The following is a 22,570-nucleotide window of genomic DNA, read 5'->3' on the forward strand; positions in this document are numbered from 1 at the left end:
AAACGAAAAAGGGGATATCACCACTGATCCCACAGAAATACAATCTACCATCAGAGAATACTACAAACACCTCTATGCAAATAAACTAGAAAATCTAGAAGAAATGGATAAATTCCTCGACAAATACACCCTCCCAAGACTAAACCAGGAAGAAGTTGAATCTCTGAATAGACCAATAACAGGTTCTGAAATTGTGGTAACAATCAATAGCTTACCAACCAAAAAGAGTCCAGGACCTGATGGATTCACAGCTGAATTCTACCAGAGGTACAAGGAGGAACTGGTACCATTCCTTCTGAAACTATTCCAATCGATAGAAAAAGAGGGAATCCTCCCTAACACATTTTACGAAGCCAGCATCGTCCTGATACCAAAGCCTGGCAGAGACATAACCAAAAAAGAGAATTTCAGACCAATATCCTTGATGAACATTGATGCAAAAATCCTCAATAAAATACTGGCAAACCGAATCCAGCAGCATATCAAAAAGCTTATCCACCATAATCAAGTGGGCTTCATCCCTGGGATGCAAGGCTGGTTCAACATACGCAAATCAATAAATGTAATCCAGCATATAAACAGAACCAAAGACAAAAACCACATGATTATCTCAATAGATGCAGAAAAGGCCTTTGACAAAATTCAACAACCCTTCATGCTAAAAACTCTCAATAAATTAGGTATTGAGGGGACGTATCTCAAAATAATAAGAGCTATCTACGACAAACCCACAGCCAATATCATACTGAATGGGCAAAAACTGGAAGCATTCCCTCTGAAAACTGGCACAAGACAGGGATGCCCTCTCTCACCACTCCTATTCAACATAGTGCTGGAAGTTCTGGCCAGAGCAATCAGGCAGGAGAAGGAAATAAAGGGTATTCAATTAGGAAAAGAGGAAGTCAAATTGTCCCTGTTTGCAGATGACATGATTGTATATCTAGAAGACCCCATTGTCTCAGCCCAAAACCTCCTTAAGCTGATTAGCAACTTCAGCAAAGTCTCAGGATACAAAATTAATGTACAAAAATCACAAGCATTCTTGTACACCAATAACAGACAAACAGAGAGCCAAATCATGAGTGAACTCCCATTCACAATTGCTTCAAAGAGAATAAAATACCTAGGAATCCAACTTACAAGGGATGTGAAGGACCTCTTCAAGGAGAACTACAAACCACTGCTCAATGAAATAAAAGAGGATACAAACAAATGGAAGAACATTCCATGCTCATGGGTTGGAAGAATCAATATCGTGAAAATGGCCATACTGCCCAAGGTAATTTATAGATTCAATGCCATCCCCATCAAGCTACCAATGAGTTTCTTCACAGAATTGGAAAAAACTACTTTAAAGTTCATATGGAACCAAAAAAGAGCCCGCATCGCCAAGTCAATCCTAAGCCAAAAGAACAAAGCTGGAGGCATCACACTACCTGACTTTAAACTATACTACAAGGCTACAGTAACCAAAACAGCATGGTACTGGTACCACAACAGAGACATAGATCAATGGAACAGAACAGAGCCCTCAGAAATGATGCCACATATCTACAACTATCTGATCTTTGACAAACCTGACAAAAACAAGAAATGGGGAAAGGATTCCCTATTTAATAAATGGTGCTGGGAAAACTGGCTAACCATATGTAGAAAGCTGAAACTGGATCCCTTCCTTATACCTTATACAAAAATTAATTCAAGATGGATTAAAGACTTATATGTTAGACCTAAAACCATTAAAATCCTACAAGAAAACCTAGGCAATACCATTCAGGACATAGGCGTGGGCAAGGGCTTCATGTCTAAAACACCAAAAGCAATGGCAACAAAAGGCAAAATTGACAAATGGGATCTCATTAAACTAAAGAGCTTCTGCACAGCAAAAGAAACTACCATCAGAGTGAACAGGCAACCTACAGAATGGGAGAAAATTTTTGCAACCTACTCATCTGACAAAGGGCTAATATCCAGAATCTACAATGAACTCAAACAAATTTACAAGAAAAAAACAAACAACCCCATCAAAAAGTGGGCAAAGGACATGAACAGACACTTCTCAAAAGAAGACATTTATGCAGCCAGAAAACACATGAAGAAATGCTCATCATCACTGGCCATCAGAGAAATGCAAATCAAAACCACAGTGAGATACCATCTCACACCAGTTAGAATGGCCATCATTAAAAAATCAGGAAACAACAGGTGCTGGAGAGGATGTGGAGAAATAGGAACACTTTTACACTGTTGGTGGGACTGTAAACTAGTTCAACCATTGTGGAAGTCAGTGTGGCGATTCCTCAGGGATCTAGAACTAGAAATACCATTTGACCCAGCCATCCCATTACTGGGTATATACCCAAAGGACTATAAATCATGCTGCTATAAAGACACATGCACACGTATGTTTATTGCGGCACTATTCACAATAGCAAAGAGTTGGAACCAACCCAAATGTCCAACAACAATAGACTGGATTAAGAAAATGTGGCACCTATACACCATGGAATACTATGCAGCCATAAAAAATGATGAGTTCGTGTCCTTTGTAGGGACATGGATGAAACTGGAAAACATCATTCTCAGTAAACTATCGCAAGGACAAAAAACCAAACACCGCATGTTCTCTCTCATAGGTGGGAATTGAACAATGAGAACTCATGGACACAGGAAGGGGAACATCACACTCTGGGGACTGTTGTGGGGTGGGGGGAGGGGGGAGGGACAGCATTAGGAGATACACCTAATGCTAAATGACGAGTTAATGGGTGCAGGAAATCAACATGGCACATGGATACATATGTAACAAACCTGCACATTGTGCACATGTACCCTAAAACCCTAAAGTATAATTAAAAAAAAAAAAAGAAATTATTCAGATAATAAATGAGGAAGGAATGAGAGACTGAGACTATAATAACTCTTTTGCAACCCATCATGAATTAACAGATTTAACCATGGAACAGCAATGGCAATTAACAACGCAATAAAAAAAACTAATGTGAGGTTCTTCCTCTTGATGGAAGAACACAATACAGCACCATCAAACAAGTACAAGTGAGAAAGAAATCAAGCCTGAATATAAGCTGACCTCCATAGCCAATGACCAATTTAGAGGCAATACGGATAATAAAAACACATATTAAACAATGGCTTGGGGAGCAATCAGCAAAATGCACACTATGGGAAGCTCTACCACACAATATAAATTTCAAGAAAGAATCTATAGAATAAAAGAGAACAAAAGCATATTTCTAAAGGTAAAACTAAATCAGTTTTGGATGATAAAAATATAAAATAGAACAAAGAAGTTACGATCGTGAAAGTCAGGATGTATTTTTATTTGGGGGAGGAAAGAGTTTATTGCTGAGGTGGGGCAAATGATGGGGCTTCTGGTTTGCTCCGCAAACGTCTATCCCTGGTGGTTAATGGGTGTTTACTTTTTATTAAAGGACACAAATTTTAGACCTTTTTTTCCTTTTGGAGTCCTAGATTTAATTTTATGACACAAAGGCTAATGGAAAAATAATTTATAGAGTATGGTTACTGTTTTGCACAAAGCCCACCCCCCCATCTTCCCTCTGAGCACCCAGAACAATCAGCAGCCCCAGGACCCCCAGCAGGAGTGACCTCACTTCTAGGTGTGCATGCAGCTCACATCACCAGAGGCAACATGCAGGTCTACTCCTTGACTCCTGGAAGAACCTGATAGGACACAGCTGAGGGGAAGCCTTCCCCGCCGTCTGCAGGCTCTTGGCCATCAGTGTAGAGGGAGCGGGTCCTCAGCTCTCCACAGGCGCCTTCACGGCCAGAGCCTCCTCTCTGCACGGGGAGTAAGGCCTGGCCCTTCCCCTGAACACGGTGACATGGATCTCTCCAAAGGTGGAGATGACACCATTCCTCCCCCACCAACCTCACGCTTCTTTTGCTTTACAGGAGGATTGACGCAGACCGGTGTCCAGTGAAGAAATCCGAGGTGCCTAGGAAGGAGAGGAGGATCTCAGGGCTGTGCGTGGTCTGCAAAGGAAGCGCATCGACCACCGGGTGGCGCTGCTGCGCTGCTTCTGCTCCCAGGAGGTGGGTGTCCACGACGAGCTTTGAGGTGGAGAGAAGGATGTCATTGCTCATCCTCCAGTTTCCAAGTAAAAACCTTCCGGCCAATCTTGGCCGCGCATTCTGGTGTAGCGAGCGGGCTCGGAGGTGCTCACCGCTGCTGTCATGGTTTGTTTGCTAAACTGCATCGTCGCTGTGTCCCAGAACATGGGCATCGGCAAGAACAGGGACCTGCCCTGGCCGCCGCTCAGGAATCAATTTAGGTATTTCCAGAGAATGACACAATCTCTTCAGTAGAAGGTAAACAGAATCTGGTGATTTTGTGTAGGAAGACCTGGTTCTCCATTCCTGAGAAGAATCGACCTTTAAAGGATAGAATTAATTTAGTTCTCAGCAGAGAACTCAAGGAACCTCCACAAGGAGCTCATTTTCCTGCCAGAAGTCTGGATGAGATCTTAAAACTTACTGAACAACCAGAATTAGCAAATAGAGTAGACATGATTTGGATAGTTGGTGGCAGTTCTGTTTATAAGGAAGCCATGAATCACCCAGGCCATCTTAAACTATTTGTGACAAGGATCATGCAGGACTTTGAAAGTAACACGTTTTTTCCAGAAATTGATTTAGAGAAATATAAAATTCTGCCAGAATATCCAGGTGTTCTCTCGGATGTATTAAATACAAATTTGAAGTATATGAGAAGAGTGATTTAATATGAAGGTGTTTTCTGGTTTATTTTAAGATGTTCCTCCTCCCTCTGGAAAAAAAGTATATATTTTTACATTACAAAAAAGACTTTTGTTGACTTTAGATCTTTGGATAATTATTTCTAGTAACATATTTTTATTCCCCACTAATCTTGACTATATCAGATACCACTTATGAAATATTCTTGCTGTAACTAAGTGCCTCTCCAAGACCCCAACTGAGTCCCCAGCACCTGCTACAGTGAGCTGCCATTCCACACCCACCCCATATGGGACTCTTGCCAGTCCTTGACATTGTCGGGCTTGTCAGATGTTGGTAGTATTTATTAAAGATGAAGATGCACATACCCTCCAACTAAGCAGTTTCACTAGTGGGAAATATTGAAAGCTTCTTACGTGTATATCCAGAGGTTTGCACCCAAATGTTGCAGCCTTGTTTGTAACAGTGAAAAATTGAAAACAACCTGGAAGTCCAGTGATGGGAAAATGAATATATTTCTGTCTTTTGGGGAACCCAAAGCAGGTTTCAAGACTGAAATTTCAGTGAAAGCAGTTTATTTGCTAGGTCTTACCAGAAATCATCAATTGAGGTATGGAGACATGGAACTGAGAAGGTAAGAAAACCAGTTTAAAGTCAGTGAGCAGGTTCTTATTGGTAACAAGCTCCATACTGCTGAGATACAGGGAAACGGAGGGGAGAAAGCTGGAGTATTGATCGCCCACTCCTTGGTTATCAGCTCCCTGTCCTGTGTGTGGGCAGAATGTACTCCAGCTGCTCTATAGCAAGTCCCAGGTATTTGCAGTAAGAAGCTGCTGGCATGCATGGGAACAGTGAATGGCAAACACTTAAAGCAATTCCGTGTTTAAGTATATAAGCTCTTCATATCTTTTTTTTTTTTTTTTGACAGGGTTTCGCTCTTGTTACCCTGACAGAGTGCAATGGCGCAGCCTCAGCTCACTGCAACCTCTGACTTCCCAGGTTCAAGCGATTCTCTTGCCTCAGGCTCCCAAGTAGCTGGGATTACAGGCGTGCGCCACGATGCCCAGCTAATTTTGTGTTTTTGGTGAAGATGGGGTTTCACCATGTTGGTCAGACTGGTCTCGAACTCCTGACCTAAAGTGATCCGCCTGCTTCGGCCTCCCAAAGTGCTGGGATTACAGGCTTGAGCCACCCCAGATCTTTATTCTTTTTATGTAATAAAAAGTATAAAGCCATGCATGGTTTCTTTGAAATATTTTATGTTTTAAAAAAATACAGAAGCAGGAAAACCAATTCTAAGTTCAAGTGAGGGATGATGGTAGTTTGAACCAAAGGGTTGCATGTAGTAAGAAACTGTGATTTAAGATATATTTTAAAGTCGGAAGTAGCAGGATATTCTGATGGAGTTTGACCTGGGTTTGGGCCCACTGAGTTTGAGATGCCTTTGAGAAATGAAGAAAGTAGAGAGAGAATAAAAGAATAACTGGCCAGGCACAGTGGCTCATGCCTGTAACACAGTGGCTCAGCATTTTGGGAGGCAGAGACAGGAAGATACCTTGAGATCAGCTTGGGCAACATGGTGAAGCCCCATCTCTATAAAAAATACAAAAGTTAGCTGGGCATTGTGGTGCACACCTGTAGTCCCATCTACTCAGGGGGCTGAGATGGAAGGATCAATTGAGCCTGCGAGTTCGAGGCTGCAGTGTGTTATGATTGTGCCGCTGCACTCCAGCCTGGGTGACAGAAGAGACTCTGTCTCGAAAAAGAAGATGAAAACAATGGAACCATGCCTTCAGAATTCTAGAAAGAAAGTTATTTTCAACGGATAAATCTATATTCAACCAAATAATCAAGGATGAAGGTAAAATAATACATTTTTAGGCAAGCAAAGACTCAGGGAGTACCTCCATGTACCCTTTTTTGGGAAGCTATTGGAGAAAATACTCTAGCAAAATGAAGGAGTAGACAAACCAGAGAATGACATGGATCCAGCAAATAGGATCCAACACAGGCAATATTCCAGCTATGGAGCTGGCTTTAAAAAGAAACAGTAAAAATATTAATAGGTTAGCTGGGTGGAATGGCCCATGCCTGCAGTCCCAGCTACTCAGGAGGCTAAGCAAGAGGTTGGCTTGAGCCCAAGATTTCCAGACCAGCCTGGCCACCATAGTGAGAATCCCTTCTCTTAAAAATAATAATAGGTTATTGCCAGATTTGGGGCATTTGGAAAGAAGTTCATTGAAGATAAAGCAAAAGTAAAAAAAAAAAAAAGGAAGGGTGGTTAGGCAACCATTAATTCTAGGGCAGAAGGAAGTACAGGACAGGAAGTAAGAGCATAATACTCTGTTTTTTTCGACAATGAGCGATATGTACATACTCATAATGATGTGGTGACTACTTAGCCCCTAAATCTGGTAACTACTTTGGGACAATATGGGGGGAAAAGTGAAGATAGTGATGGTGTAAGAGCTAAATCCTCATCTGTTATATCAAGAAATCACTATATAATGTGTAAAATAATCAAGAAATGACTAAGTAGTTATGTGAGGAAAAAATAGAAGACATTGCTAAACGAGTTAAAAGTCATTGCTCTGGAGAATTAGGAGGGATGGGGCCGGGGACGTTAGGATGCATTATAAACTGAAGAGGCTTTTCAAAAATTACGTGTATTAATATATGCACCCACTTGAAAAACTAAAAAAATAATAATTTGGAAAAACCCATGAAGGTAACTACCAGAAGGAAAAACTAGAGAATGAATAGTGCTTGTCTCTGGAAAGGACAACTAACAAGACTGTTGTTTTCATTGTAAGACTTTTGGAGCAATTTGATTTTACTTAACCATTTTCATGTATTTCTTTAATAAAAACAACTCTATCGTAATAAAAAGTTACACTTGTTCATAGAAAACAAACAAACAAACAAACAAAAAAACCTTCCTACCCAGCCCATCTCATTCTCCCTGAATCCTCAGCGCTAATGAGGACTGTCTCCTTCTCACCTGCCTGGACTGGGCTTTTTAACACTGGAAAGTGGATGTGATTTCTAGTTTCAGCATGTCCTGGTTTATTGTGCTGCCAGTAAAATAAAATCAAAATGCACACTGAATAAATAATAAATAAGATAACCCATAGTGAGCGAAGGTTTACAATGTTTTGTTGTTGTTGTTGTTGTTGTTGTTTGAGTCAAGATCCCACTCTGTGGTCTGGGCCGGAGTCCAGTGATGAGATCACAGCTCACTACAGACTTGAATCCATAAGCTCAAGGGGTCTTCCCATCTCAGCCTCCCCAATACCTGGGAATGCAAGTGCCCACCACCAGGCCCAGCTAAGTTTACTTATTTTTATATCTTTTAGAGACGAGGGTCTCACAATGTTGTTCAAGCTGGTCTCCAACTCCGGATCGTAAGCAATCCTCTTGCCCTAGCACCCTGAATTGCTGGGATTCCAGGGGTGAGCTGTCATGCCCGGCTTGTAATACACTGACACCATCAAGGTTTCCTTCTCCAAGTGTGGACACAGCAGCAGACACCCCTTGTGTCTTGGGTCAGGACACTGGATAGAGTGCAAGAGCAAGGCAACAAAGTCACTGCAGAAAGTGCCCATGTGGAAGAGGTCCCTCAGGGAGGGCCAGCTGTCCCAGGGCCACCGTTTTTAGGGATAACTCCTCTTTCTGGGCAGGACTGTTCTTTGATTACTTTTGTATTTGCAATGGTTCTGAAATCGTAGGATGATGAGACTCAAGACTGGCTAGGATTTGTTTTCAAAAAACCATCTCCAAGATTTGTTGATCTTTTGAATGGTTTTTAGTGTCGCAATTTCCTTCAGAACTTAACTCATTCTTAACATTTCACAGACTACTTTCAGTTAATAATCTACTAGTGCCCATAAATATAAAAATATTGCGACCATTTATCCTCTATAAAATGTCCATCTTTTATGGTATAGATATTATATGTAATATATCTATATAGGTTGTAAGTCCCACGATAAAAAACTTTTTCTTATCTTTAAACAGTTCTATGTATATAAAGTAAGAATAAATGAGGGGAGCAAGATAGCCTTTTGCACTTAGCTCAGTATTTACCATTTTTGATCATCTTCATCTTTTTTGATAGTCTCATTTTCCACCTGGTATCATTTGCCTCTAGCCTGAAGAATTTTCTTTACCAATTGTTGTTGTACAGATCTGCTGGTGACAAATTCTCTTAATTTTCTTTTACCTGAAATATCTCCTTATTTGCCTAACCTTGAAGGACATCTATGCTGGATATAGAATTCTTAGTTGACCTTTTAGTCTTCCAGCACTTTAAAGATGTTATTCTACTTTCTTTTGTTTCTATGGTTTCTAATAAAAAGTCATTGACCAGGACAAGAGGAACAGAGAAACAGAAACTGGGAAAATAGCATGGTAGACGTAAAACTTGTCATATCAATAATGACAAAAACCTATATGAATCAACACTGTAATGAATGGCCGAGATTGTGTGACGTGGTTTAAAAAAACACAGAACCCAACCATATGCTCTTTCCAGACATGCACTTTCTTTGTTTTTTTTTTTTAATTTAACTTTTATTTTTAATTAAGGAGTACATGTGCAGGTTTGTTATATAGGTAAACTTGTGTCATGGGGTTTTGTTGTACAAATTATTTCTATACCCATTAGTACCCACCCAAGTATTAAGCTTTAGTACCCATTAGCTATTTTTCCTGTTCCTCTCCCTCCTCCCACCCTCCGCCCTCAAGTGGACCCCAGTGTGTGCTGTTCCCCTCTGTGTGCCCATGTATTCTCATCATTTAGCTCCCACTTATAAGTGAGAATATGTGCTATATAGTTTTCTGTTCCTGCATTAGTTTGCTAAGAATAATGGCCTCCAGCTCCATCCATGTTCCTGCAAAGGACATAATCTCATTCTTTTTTATGGCTCTATAGTATTCTATGGTGTATCTGTGCCACATTGTCTTTAACCAGTCTACCATTGATGGGCATTTAGGTTGATTCCAAGTCTTTGCTATTGTGAATAGTGCTTCAATGAACATATGTGTACATGTAAGTCATGCACTTTCTTTTTTTATTTAATTTATTCTATTTTACTCTAAGTTCCAGATACATGTGCAGAACATGCAGGTTTGTTACATACGTATAGTCTGCCATAGTGGTTTGCTGCACCTATTCACCCATCCTGTAAGTTCCCTCCTCTCACCCCCTACTCCCCAACAGGCCCTGTGTGTGTTGTTCCCCTCCCTGTGTCCATGTGTTCTCATTGTTCAGCTCCCACTTAGGAGTGAGAGCATGTGGTGTTAGGTTTTCTGTTCCCATGTTAGTTTGCTGAGGATGACTTCCAGCTTCATCCATGTCCCTGCAAAGGACATGAACTCATTCCTTTTTATGGTTGTGTAGTATTCCATGGTGTATATCTACTACATTTTCTTTACCCAGACTATCATTGATGGGCATGTGGGTTGGTTCCATTCTTTGCTATTGAAAATAGTGCTGCAATAAACATACGTGTGCATGTGTCTTTATAGTAGAATGATTCATATTCCTTTGGGTATATACCCAGTAATGGGATTGCTGGGTCAAAGAGTATTTCTGGTTCTAGATCTTTGAGGAATGGTCACACCATCCTCCATAATGGTAGAACTATTTTACATTCCCAGAAACAGTGGAAAAGCATTCCTATTTCTCCACAGCCTCACCAGCATCTATTGTTTCCTCACTTTTTAATAATTGCCATTCTGGCTGGTAGGAGACAGTACATCATTGTGGTTTTGATTTGCTTTTCTCTAATGATCATTGATATTGAGCTTTTTTTCATATGTTTCTTCTTCTGAGAAGTGTCTGTTCGTATCCGTTGCCAATTTTTCATGGGGCTTTTTTTTTTCTTGTAAATTTGTTTAAGTTCCTTGTAAACATACATGTGAGCTCTCATCATTCTTGTTTAAACACCTAAGAGGCACCCTAACCAGTGCAACATGGCAAGAAAATGAAATAAGAAACCAACAGAAGGACCAGGCATGGTGGCTCATGCCTGTAATCCCTGCATTTTGGGAAGCTGAGGTGGGAGGATCACTTGAGTTCAGGAGTTTGAGACCAGCCTAATAGTGAAACCTCATCTCTACCAAATAAAAATAATTTTAAAAGAAAAAAGATCAATAGATGGGAAAGGAAGAAACAAAAGTGTTTCTTTGTCACCAACTTCATTGCATATGTAGAAAACACTAGGGAATGCTGAAAAAGTCTCTGGAATTAATCATTGAATTTGCAAAATAGTTCATAAAATATATGTAATAAGTCGCTTAGATGAACATGAAAAGATAGCCAACAATACTAGTCATCAAAGAAGTGCAAGTTAAAACCACAATGAGAAACCATCACACATCACCTAGAATAGGTGAAGTCAAAAAGACATATGATAAGTCTAAATACTGTCAAGAATATGGAAAAAATAGGAATGTCTGATATTGCTGGTAAGAATGCAAAAAATGTGGCAGCCAATTTGTAAAGTGGTATGGCAATTTCTTATACAGCTACCCATCCATTACCACATGGCCCAGCAATCCCACAAATATGTATTTATCCAAAAGAAATAAAAATGTAAGGCCACACTTGTAAGCAGTTATTTATGGTGGCTTCATTAATAACAAACCCTAGCTGGAGTAATCCACATGTCAATCAACTAGAGAACAGAGAAACCAATGAATAAACTGGGATTCCAGCAATACTCAGCAGCTGCTCAGCAACAAAAATCAATGAATGGCATAATCTCAAACATCGTTATGCTAAGGGAGAGACCAAACGAAGGACTACAGAACATACAATTGCATGTCCATGAAATTCTAGAAATTTCACTATTGCAGTGACAGAAAACAGAGCGGTGGTTGAATGAAGGGAAGGGATGAGGGTGGGAGGCAAGGATTAAATAGAAAGGGGCAGAAAGAAAAGTTTTTAGGGAAAAGAAACTGTTCTCTACAGCACCACAATTCAGGAGTAACTGGGTGGTGGGAACTAAGGGGAGAGGAGGGTGTGAGGGATGAAGGCAGAGAGAAGGGCGGGGGAAGCAGGAGGTGAGGACAAGGCGCAGGGGAGAGGACTCCACAGCAGTGGAAGAGCCTAGCAGGGGATTCTTTGCATTCGGTGTTTCTCTACTGGGCAGTGTGGTAGTTACACAACTATAAATAATTACCAAATTCAACAAAAAGCACAGCTAAAACTGGTGAATTTTATTACAAATAAATGCCCTAATAAGCAAAAAAAAAAAAAAAGGGGGGGGAGGGGAGGCAAAAATAAGGACATTTTTAGATCATCAAAGCCATAAAATTAAATTCCTAGGGATCTTGTACTACATTTAATTTTAAAGGAAGTGCTTCAGGGTGAAGAAAAATAATACTACATGGTGACTCAGATACACAGAAAGGAACAATTAACAACAGAAATGATGCACATACACATGTCACATTTAAAAGAAAAAAGATCAATAGATAGGAAAGGAAGAAACAAAAGTCTTTCTTTGTCACCAACTTCATTGCATATGTAGAAAACACTAGGGAATTCTGAAAAAGTCTCTGGAATTAATCATTGAATTTGCAAAATAGTTCATAAAATATATGTAATAAGTCGCTCAGATGAACATGAAAAAATAGCACTCATTTTCTTAATTTCCTGAAGACATATGGCTACTTGTCTAAAACAAAAAGTATTACACTGTATCATTGAGTCTATAATATAGATTGATGCAATATATAAAACAATAATAGTATAATGGTAGGTTAAATGAAACTACACTGTTACGAGTGTCCTTTATTTTGCTGGATGCAGCTTAATATAACCTGAACTTCACTATGAAAAGTCAAGGAATCGGGTTCCATTCTTACAACAATAAAAAATTAGTGTAAAGAAATATAGCCAAAAGCCACTAGGACAATTAAACCCATAAACTAAAAAATGTTTATTTGACACATAAGAAAGTAGTAAAGGAGGAACAGAAACAAAAAGATATGAGACAAATTGAAAACATACAGCAAAATTGTAGACCAAAATTCAGCCATAGTAAGTGAAGAAATGACACGAACTTGCTCACATTAGCAGGACTGCGGAGCACTGTGGGGAGAACAGACACGGGCAGGTGGCGAGGGGACAGTGTTAGTGCCACAATTCAGGAGTGACAGGGTGGCAGGGACTAAGGGCAGGGGAGGGTGTGAGGGATGACAGGGGCAGACAGAAGGGCTGGAGAGGCAGGAGGTGAGGAAAAGGAGCAGGGGAAAGGACTCAAAAGCAGTGGAAGAGCCTAGCAGGGGGTTCTTTGCATTCGGTATTTAATACATTTTGTTGGACTTCCTAAAAACTAATTGGCTCCTTATGATTAAAAAACAGAGTTACAAAAATACCAAGTGTCCAGATAAAATATGCACACTGCAGGCAGTGCTTGAGCGCTGGTGACGAGCATTGGGTCTGCGTGGAGCACTCCCAACTCTGAGGTGATAACTACAGGCTCCCGGTTGCAATAGACAGTAACAAACCCTGCTTCATTGTATTCAGGAGATGTTCTGGACTCACACAGGGAAACTCGGGGTAGGGAATGAAGATAATTTTAAATGCAACAACGCAGAGTCACAGATCCATAGTCTGGGAAAGTAAAACTTAGGAGCTCTGAGAGTTTAATTGTAATGCTGTTTTGACACAGGTCTTTTACAAATTGGAATTCTTATCATTCAGAGATTGCCAATATTGCGCTACCTACTGTGTTAATAAACAAAAAGGAAACTGGTCTCTATGAGAATCTCTGCGTGGTGCCTTCAGACAAAACTTCACCAGGTTTAGAGAGAAACCCCCTGTCTCTACAGCTCCATTCCCAAGGCGAGCTCACTCTCTGGCATCAAGTTCCCCGTGCTCAGTTTCCCTATACAAGAGTCCAAGGGGAGAGGTAAGGAGTGGGAGGCAGGGAGTCCAGTTCAGGGACGGGGATTCCAGGAGGAGAGTGAAGGGGAAGGGGTGGGCCAGCCTGGGGGTCTCTCCCTGGTTTCCACAGACAGATCCTTGTCCAGGACTCAGGCACACAGTGTGACAAAGAGGCTGGTGTAGGAGAAGAGGGATCAGGACTAAGTCCCAGGTCCCGGGCGGGGCTTTCAGGGTCTCAGGCTCCGAGGGCCTTGTCTGCAATGGGGAGGCGCAGCGTTGGGGATTCCCCGCTCCCCTGAGTTTCACTTCTTCTCCCAACCTGTGCCGGGTCCTTCTTCCAGGATACTCGTGACGCGTCCCCAGTTCCCACTCCCATTGGGTGTCGCGTGTCTAGAGAAGCCAATTAGCGTCGCCACGGTCCCAGTTCTAAAGTCCCCACGCACCCACCCGGACTCAGAGTGTCCTCAGACGCCGAGATGCGGGTCATGGATCCCCGAACCCTCCTCTTGCTGCTTTTGGCGGCCCTGGCCCTGGCCCTGACCGAGACCTGGGCGGGTGAGTGCGGGTCGGGAGGGAAATGGCCTCTGTGGGGAGGAGCGAGGGGACCGCAGGCGGGGGCAGGACCCGGGGAGCCGCGCCGGGAGGAGGGTCGGGCGGGTCTCAGCCCCTCCTCGCCCCCAGGCTCCCACTCCATGAGGTATTTCTACACCTCCGTGTCCCGGCCCGGCCGCGGGGAGCCCCGCTTCATCTCCGTGGGCTACGTGGACGACACCCAGTTCGTGCGGTTCGACAGCGACGCCGCGAGTCCGAGAGAGGAGCCGCGGGCGCCATGGATAGAGCAGGAGGGGCCGGAGTATTGGGACCGGAACACACAGATCTACAAGGCCACCGCACAGACTGACCGAGGGAGCCTGCGGAACCTGCGCGGCTACTACAACCAGAGCGAGGACGGTGAGTGACCCCGGCCCGGGGCGCAGGTCGCGACCCCTCCCCATCCCCCACGGACGGCCCCGGTGGCCCCGAGTCTCCGGGTCGGAGATCCGCCCCGAGGCCGCGGGACCCGCCCAGACCCTCGACCGGAGAGAGCCCCAGGCGCCTTTACCCGGTTTCATTTTCAGTTGAGGCCAAAATCCCCGCGGGTTGGTCTGGGCGGGGCGGGGCTCGGGGGACGGGGCTGACCGCGGGGACGGGGCCAGGGTCTCACACCCTCCAGAGGATGTATGGCTGCTACGCGGGGCCCGACGGGCGCCTCCTCCGCGGGTATGACCAGTACGCCTACGACGGCAAGGATTACCTCGCCCTGAACGAGGACCTGAGCTCCTGGACCGCCGCGGACATGGCGGCTCAGATCACCCAGCGCAAGTGGGAGGCGGCCCGTTGGGCGGAGCAGTTGAGAGCCTACCTGGAGGGCGAGTGCCTGGAGTGGCTCCGCAGATACCTGGAGAACGGGAAGGAGACGCTGCAGCGCGCGGGTACCAGGGGCAGTGGGGAGCCTTCCCCATCTCCTATAGATTTCCCGGGATGGCCTCCCACGAGGAGGGGAGGAAAATGGGATCAGCGCTAGAATGTCGCCCTCCCTTGAATGGAGAATGGCATGAGTTTTCCCGAGTTTCCTCTGAGGGCCCCCTCTGCTCTCTAGGACAATTAAGGGATGACATCTCTGGGGAAATGGAGGGGAAGACAGTCCCTGGAATACTGATCAGGGGTCCCCTTTGACCCCTGCAGCAGCCTTGGGCACCGTGAATTTTTCTCTCAGGCCTTGTTCTCTGCCTCACACTAAATGCGTTTGAAGGTCTGAGTCCAGCTTTTCTGAGTCCCTCGGCCTCCACTCAGGTCAGGACCAGAAGTCGCTGTTCCCCACTCAGAGACTAGAACTCTCCAAGGAATAGGAGATTATCCCAGGTGGCTGTGTCCAGGCTGGTGTCTGGGTTCTGTGCTCCCTTCCCCACCCCAGGTGTCCTGTCCATTCTCAGGGTGGTCACATGTGTGCTGCTGGAGTGTCCCATGAGAGATGCAAAGCACCTGAATTTTCTGACTCTTCCCATCAGACCCCCCAAAGACATACATGACCCACCACCCCATCTCTGACCATGAGGCCACCCTGAGGTGCTGGGCCCTGGGCTTCTACCCTGCGGAGATCACACTGACCTGGCAGCGGGATGGGGAGGACCAAACTCAGGACACCGAGCTTGTGGAGACCAGGCCAGCAGGAGATGGAACCTTCCAGAAGTGGGCAGCTGTGGTGGTGCCTTCTGGAGAAGAGCAGAGATACACATGCCATGTGCAGCACGAGGGGCTGCCGGAGCCCCTCACCCTGAGATGGGGTAAGGAGGGGCATGAGGGGTCATGTCTCTTCTCAGGGAAAGCAGGAGCCCTTCTGGAGCCCTTCAGCAGGGTCAGGGCCCCTCATCTTCCCCTCCTTTCCCAGAGCCGTCTTCCCAGTCCACCATCCCCATCGTGGGCATTGTTGCTGGCCTGGCTGTCCTAGCAGTTGTGGTCATCGGAGCTGTGGTCGCTGCTGTGATGTGGAGGAGGAAAAGCTTAGGTAGGGAGGGGTTAGGGGTGGGGTCTGGGTTTCTTGTCCCACTGAGGGTTTCAAGCCCCGGGTAGAAGTGTTCCCTGCCTCATTACTGGGAAGCAGCATCCACACAGCCTGGGACTCTGTGCCAGGACTTACTCTTTTGTGAAGCACATGTGACAATGAAGGACGGGTGTATCACCTTCATGATTATGGTGTTGGGGTGCTGATTCCAGCATTCATGAGTCAGGGAAAGGTCCCTGCTAAGGACAGACCTTAGGAGGATGGTTGGTCCAGGACCCACACCTGCTTTCCTCGTGTTTCCTGATCCTGCCCTGGGCCTGTAGTCATAGTTCTGGAAATTTCTCTTGGGTCCAAGACTAGGAGGTTCCTCTAAGATCTCATGGCCCTGCTTCCTCCCAGTCCCCTCACAGGACATTTTCTTCCCACAGGTGGAAAAGGAGGGAGCTACTCTCAGGCTGCGTGTAAGTGGTGGGGGTGGGAGTGTGGAGGAGCTCACCGACCCCATAATTCCTCCTGTCCTACGTCTCCTGCGGGCTCTGACCAGGTCCTGTTTTTGTTCTACCCCAGCCAGCGACAGTGCCCAGGGCTCTGATGTGTCTCTCACGGCTTGAAAAGGTGAGATTCTTGGGGTCTAGAGTGGGCGGGGGCGTGGGGCAGAGGGGAAAGGCCTGGGTAATGGAGATTCTTTGGGACGTTTCGAGTGTGTGGTGGGCTGTTCAGAGTGTCATCACTTACCATGACTGACTTGAATTTGTTCATGACTGCTGTTTTCTGTAGCCTGAGACAGCTGCCTTGTGTGGGACTGAGATGCAGGATTTCTTCACGCCTCCCCTTTGTGACTTCAAGAGACTCTGGCATCTCTTTCTGCAAAGGCATCTGAATGTGTCTGCGTCCCTGTTAGCATACGGTGAGGAGGTGGAGAGACAGCGCACCTCCATGTCCCCCGTGACCCCTATTCCCATGCTGACCTGTGTTTCCTCCCCAGTCATCTTTCCTGTTCCAGAGAGGTGGGGCTGGATGTCTCCATCTCTGTCTCAACTTTATGTGCACTGAGCTGCAACCTCTTACTTCCCTACTGAAGATAAGAATCTGAATATGAATTTGTTTTCTCAAATATTTGCTATGAGAGGTTGATGGGTTAATTAAATAAGTCAATCCTAGAATTTGAGAGATCAAATAAAGACCTGAGAACCTTCCAGAATCCGCATGTTCGCCGTGCTGAGTCTGTTGCAGGTGGGGGTGGAGAAGGCTGTGAGGAGGTGAGTGTGGATGGGGCCTGTGCCTACCTGCTGTTCAGTTCTTCATGGGCTTTATGTGGTCAGTCCTCAGCTGGGTCACCTTCACTGCTCCATTGTCCTTGTCCCTTCAGTGGAAACTTGTCCAGCGGGAGCTGTGACCGCAGAGGTTCAGACATTGCCCAGGGCGGCCCCTGCACACGGGGGTCTCTGTGCTTTCTGAGACAAATTTTCAGAGCCATTCACCTCCTGCCCTGCTTCTAGAGCTCCTCTTCTGCTCTGCTCTCCTGCACTCTCTCCCCGCCCTGGTTCTAGTGATCTTCGTGCTGAATCCAATCCCAACTCATGAATCTATAAAGCAGAGTCTAATTTAGACTTACTTTTGTCTGTGAAATTGGACCCATCATCAAGGACTGTCCTTTCCTGAAGAGAGAACCTGACTGTGTGCTGCAGTGTGCTGGGGTGGGGAGGCACGGGGGTTGCTGTAGAAAGAGGGCTGGGGGAGGGAGGGCACACAAGCAGCACTGCTGAGAAAAACATAGGCGGCCTCTATCTCAGTGTGAGGGGACCTTGTGCTGTAGCTGCCACAAAACAGCACTTGGCCTGAGGCTATGTTAATAAAGATACTGCCTTTAGAATAGGAGGTGCTCTACACTGATCATTCATTCAACTGACTTTTGTCATTGACCAGACATAGGACAGAATGGTTCTGCATCTGGGGAACACCAGAAAAATCTCTGGCCTTTTGTAGCATATGTTCCAGTGGGAAGAGGCAGACGATAGATACACTATAACCAGAGTAAGGAAGGAAAGTGCTAGAAGGTGGTAAGTGCTGTGAGGCAGGTGATCCAGGATGTGGGCAGCGGGGACAGGGAAGGTGGCTGTTGTGCTGGGTAGTCAGTGTGTGCCTTGTTGCAAAGGTGACCTTGGAGGAAAGATTTGAGGGACATGAGGATGTCTGGGGAAGTTCTTTCCAGGCAGAGGAACCTCCAGTCCAAATGCACTATGGCAGGAAGGTGTCTGTGTTCCCAGAAGAGCAAGGAGGCCAGGAGGGTTGGACAGAGAAACTGAGGTGAGGTCAGAGATGTGGCCAGAGCAGGTGGGCTTGAGGGGAGTGGGGTTGGATCTGACCTTTGCTCTGAGTGGGATGAAGAGTTAGAGGACAGTTTTGGGCAGAAGAGGGCAATGATATAACTTCTCTTTTAAAAGGATCTCTCTGACTCCTGTGCTGAGAACAGAATTGAGAGGTGAGGGACGAGGGAGGCAGAAGGGAAAACAGTAGGAAGCGAGCACAGTATTCCAGGCTGGAGATGTCAGTTACCTTGACTGGGGTGTGAGCAGGGGAAATAGTGGGACTTGAGGGGATTCTGGATGCATTTGAAGATGGACTCACAGCATTTGCCAATGGATTATATCTGTGGTGTGAGAATCAAGGACAGCCATAGTTGTAAAATGAGTGAGTAGAAGGATGGAGCTGCTGTCAGTGGAGTTGGGGAGACTCTGGCAGGAGCATACTGAGGAGGGGGCATCACAGGCACTCAGTGGAGGAGATGTCTGTTAGAAATGTAGATGGGGGAGCTGGGGTGGAATTTGGACAGACAACTGCAGAGTTTAGAGGAAAGGAGAAATAGACTGGGCAGGAGAAATAGATTTAGGAGGTCACACCATATAAACAATACTTAAAACCTCAAGCATGGATGAGGGCACCAAGGGAGTGATTGACTGTGGAATAGAATGAGTGCAAGGAATGAACCCTGGACCTCCAGTTCTAAGGGATCTGATCAGACTACACCCAGAGCAGACTGCACAGTTCTGGCCCCATGTCTAGAGAACACTTAGACAAGGAACTCCCGTGTGCACAGGGATCACCCGGACATGGTGCTGAGATCCAGGAAGTCTGGAGTTGAGCAAGAGATTCTGGATTTATAACAAGGCTGGGGCTCATGTTGCTGGTCTCCAGATCACGTTTGGAGCAGCCAGAACACCAGGATCCCACATGTCTGAGCATCAGCCTCGCCTCTAGGGCTTGTTATAGAAATGATTCCTTGGTCTTGTGCATAATACTCTGAGACAGGAGTTCTGGGGAGTGGCCTGAGTATTTTCTAAGCCCCCGCCAGCAATCCTGTCCCTCAGACAAATTGGGAACCACAGAGATCAGTGATCAGAGAGTTTCCAGGGTGGGTGGGTGGGGTGGGATTTCAAAGAGGATTTAAAAGGGGATTTTTCTCACAGAAAGAAAAGGTAGGATGTATATCATCAGTTATGAGATGTGATATTCCCTGTTGATCTCTCCACCATGGGGAATGGGCCAGGGAGACAATTCAGGATGTGGCTCTTGCACAAAGAACCCCTCTGAATGCCGCTCTCTGACACTCACCCACAGACTCATTTCTCACTCAATTCTTGGAGCAAACTATGGAAAACAAGTTTCTGTAATCTACACATAAAGTCATATATCTGGTATTGGGGGCTAGTTTTATTATGGGGAAGGCTACAGAACCAGGCTGGAAACTACACATCCAGGAACAGAATCCACAGCCCACCCTGGATCAGGTCCCTCCTAGGAACAACTGCCCCTGCTGCTGAACACAGATACCACTGCTCACACCTCTGACACCCTGGTGCTGGACAATGGACCCTGAGGCTAGGGCAGATGTCACTGCTGCACCTGGAAATTGGACATCACTACTGTCACTGAGCCATCTTTACTAAAATGCATTCTGCACAGTCCCAGCCTCTCCGTCACCTCATTCTGGCTCAGAATCTGGCAGTGATACGGAAGTTAAGAAGAAATTATTTAGACAGGTAGTGAGGGTATGGAAGGCTTTTAATGAAAAGCAGGCTCCAAATTATTTTCTTTTCTAACAAGGAGCAGCCTGTAATATCAAGCTTCAGATATAGACAAGTAAGCTGGAAGCTTGCACGGGTGAATGCCGGCAGCTGTCCAATAGGAATAGGACAACTGGGACTGGGCATGTTCCCAATGGCGGCTCCATCTTCCCTTCTCTTTGCCAGGCACGTTTACAGTAAGGAGCAGACAACATGGGCACCGGCCAAGTGGAAAGTCCATTTGCATAATAGGATGAGGGTGGGGTGAACAGCCTTCCACACGCACTATGTAACTATCACACCTGGTCCAACCAACCTGTGGGCCCTACATAAATCAGACACCATCTCCTTAAGCTTGCCTGTAAAATCCGATGCACTCTCATTCCAGGCTGGAATTCCCTTTTGGGTGCCCCTCTCTCTCTCACAAGAAGGAGCTGTTCCCCTTAGTCTTTCTTTTGCCTATTAAACCCTTTGATCCTAACTCACTTCTCGTGTGTCAGTGTCCTTAATCTTCTTGGCGTGAGATGACGAACCCTTAGTATTTACCTGAGACAATGACACCTCTTCAGCAGGTGGTCATCAGACTGGTGGAGCTTAAGACTCATGTCCATGATCAACTGCAGGGGTGACTGGAGTGTTGTCCTCTTCCAGGGAGGGAAGTGGTGTCTGTCTCCTCTCAATGTTTTACATGTTGTAAACCAAAAATAAACATCAAAGCCACCCCCTCCTAACCATTTTAATCGACATCCTCAGCCAGAGTGCTCAAAAGTTAACCTGAAAGACTGGCTCAGGCCACCATGGGAAGCAGGTGTTGAACATGCCTCATTATGCCCTCTTCCCTTTTGGAATTCAGGAAAAGCTGACCAACATTTACCATCAACACAGACCTTAAGTCTGATCAGAAACATTTACAATCTATTCTCTCTGAAGCCTGGCACCTGGAGGCATCATCTGCATGAGAAAATTTTGGACTCCACAACCTCTTATCATAACCCAGACATTCCTTTCTAATGATAATAACTCAACCAATTGCCAATCAGAAAAATTAAAAATCTACTTATAACGTCTCATATCTTCCTAAAATGTGTAAAACCAACCTGTGCCCCAATCACCTTGAGCACATGTTCTCAGGGTCTCCTGAGGGCTGTGTCATGGGCTGTGGTCACTCATTTTTGGCTCAGAATAAATCTCTTCAAATATGTTACCGAGTTTGACTCTTTTCATTGACAGTGTGGAATTCTGATGTAGTAAGAGGGTTCAAGTGCTGCAGTGTGAGGGGTGGGGAAAGGTGACAAATTCTAATTCTTGGAGCAGTGATCCAGGACGAGAACTTTATCTGGTACGCGGTAGGCACGCAGAGTGGCTGAATGAACCAGTAACTAATAAATAACATATTTCCACCCATTCCCTTGAGGATAGGTTATTACATCAAGTTTTTGTCTATCCCAGTTTATATTCTAGATTATTGGAGTGGCATTCTGTGATGATGAAATGACTATGCAAACAGCTTCCCTCGGCATTGGCTCTTAGTAGGATTAAAACACCCAGGTTTGTAAGATCTCAGAGGTTCTGGGTCCACACCGATGTTTTATATTAATATTTATATTTTCTTGTGTGTGGAAATATTTCTGGGGATAGAATCTCTAACGTTTATTAGTTTTTATGTGACACCCTCAAAGGCTTAAACAATCCTGTCTTCTAGATTAAAGGTAGGACCACTCCACGTCTAGACAATGAACAGCTTGGTAGCAACCTGTGTTTAGGGACATGAAATAAATGCTTACATTTGTTTATCTTTTCCTCTGGAACCGAAGAAGGTAGAGGTTTACTTGCTTACTCTTACCGTAAGTTTCTCTCTGTGGGATGGTGATGGGGTTTTCCTCCACCCAAATAACTTTCTGACTCTCCAGGAGCAGCTGGGAGTCCCACAATTCGACTCAATTCTGACACTAACTACCTGGAGTTCACCTCAGACTCCACAGGTTTACGGACTCAGGCCTACAAGTCTGTCCTCACTTCAGAGGCAAGTCACAAGTATGGGGTCCCAGGTTACCTGCACTGCTGTCTATCATGGCTGCAAAGTCAGGGATTTCTCACCTCCCAAGGACTGAGAATTCTTAAACTAACTCAAAGAACTGAGGAAGTTGCTACAGCCGTGTAAACCAAAAAATCTCTGAGACAGGTCTCAGTCAGTTTAGAAGTTTATTTTGCCAAGCTGAAGATGCACCTTGGAAACAGAGACACAAATCATTGTAGCATCTGTGGCCCATGCTTTTTCCTAACAGAGTTTTGAGGACTTCAATATTTACAGGGGAAAGAGCAGCC

General features: G+C 45.1%; 2 pseudogenes across 1 annotated transcript; both read left to right on the forward strand.

Annotated features, from left to right (window-relative positions):
* Positions 1 to 4,218: 4,218 nt before the first annotated feature.
* On the forward strand, positions 4,219 to 4,771 carry LOC100579181 (annotated as a pseudogene).
* Positions 4,772 to 14,100: 9,329 nt separating this feature from the next.
* Positions 14,101 to 17,367, forward strand: LOC115833993 (annotated as a pseudogene). The gene is made up of 8 exons (XR_004029156.1): positions 14,101 to 14,194; positions 14,321 to 14,590; positions 14,836 to 15,111; positions 15,688 to 15,963; positions 16,068 to 16,184; positions 16,610 to 16,642; positions 16,749 to 16,796; positions 16,959 to 17,367. The product of XR_004029156.1 is annotated as an HLA class I histocompatibility antigen, B-67 alpha chain-like (transcript).
* The last annotated feature ends 5,203 nt before the right edge of the window (positions 17,368 to 22,570 follow it).

This window comes from Nomascus leucogenys, unplaced genomic scaffold (genome assembly GCF_006542625.1).
Source record: "Nomascus leucogenys isolate Asia unplaced genomic scaffold, Asia_NLE_v1 000602F_174668_qpd_obj, whole genome shotgun sequence".
NCBI classification, from domain to species: Eukaryota; Metazoa; Chordata; class Mammalia; order Primates; family Hylobatidae; genus Nomascus; species Nomascus leucogenys.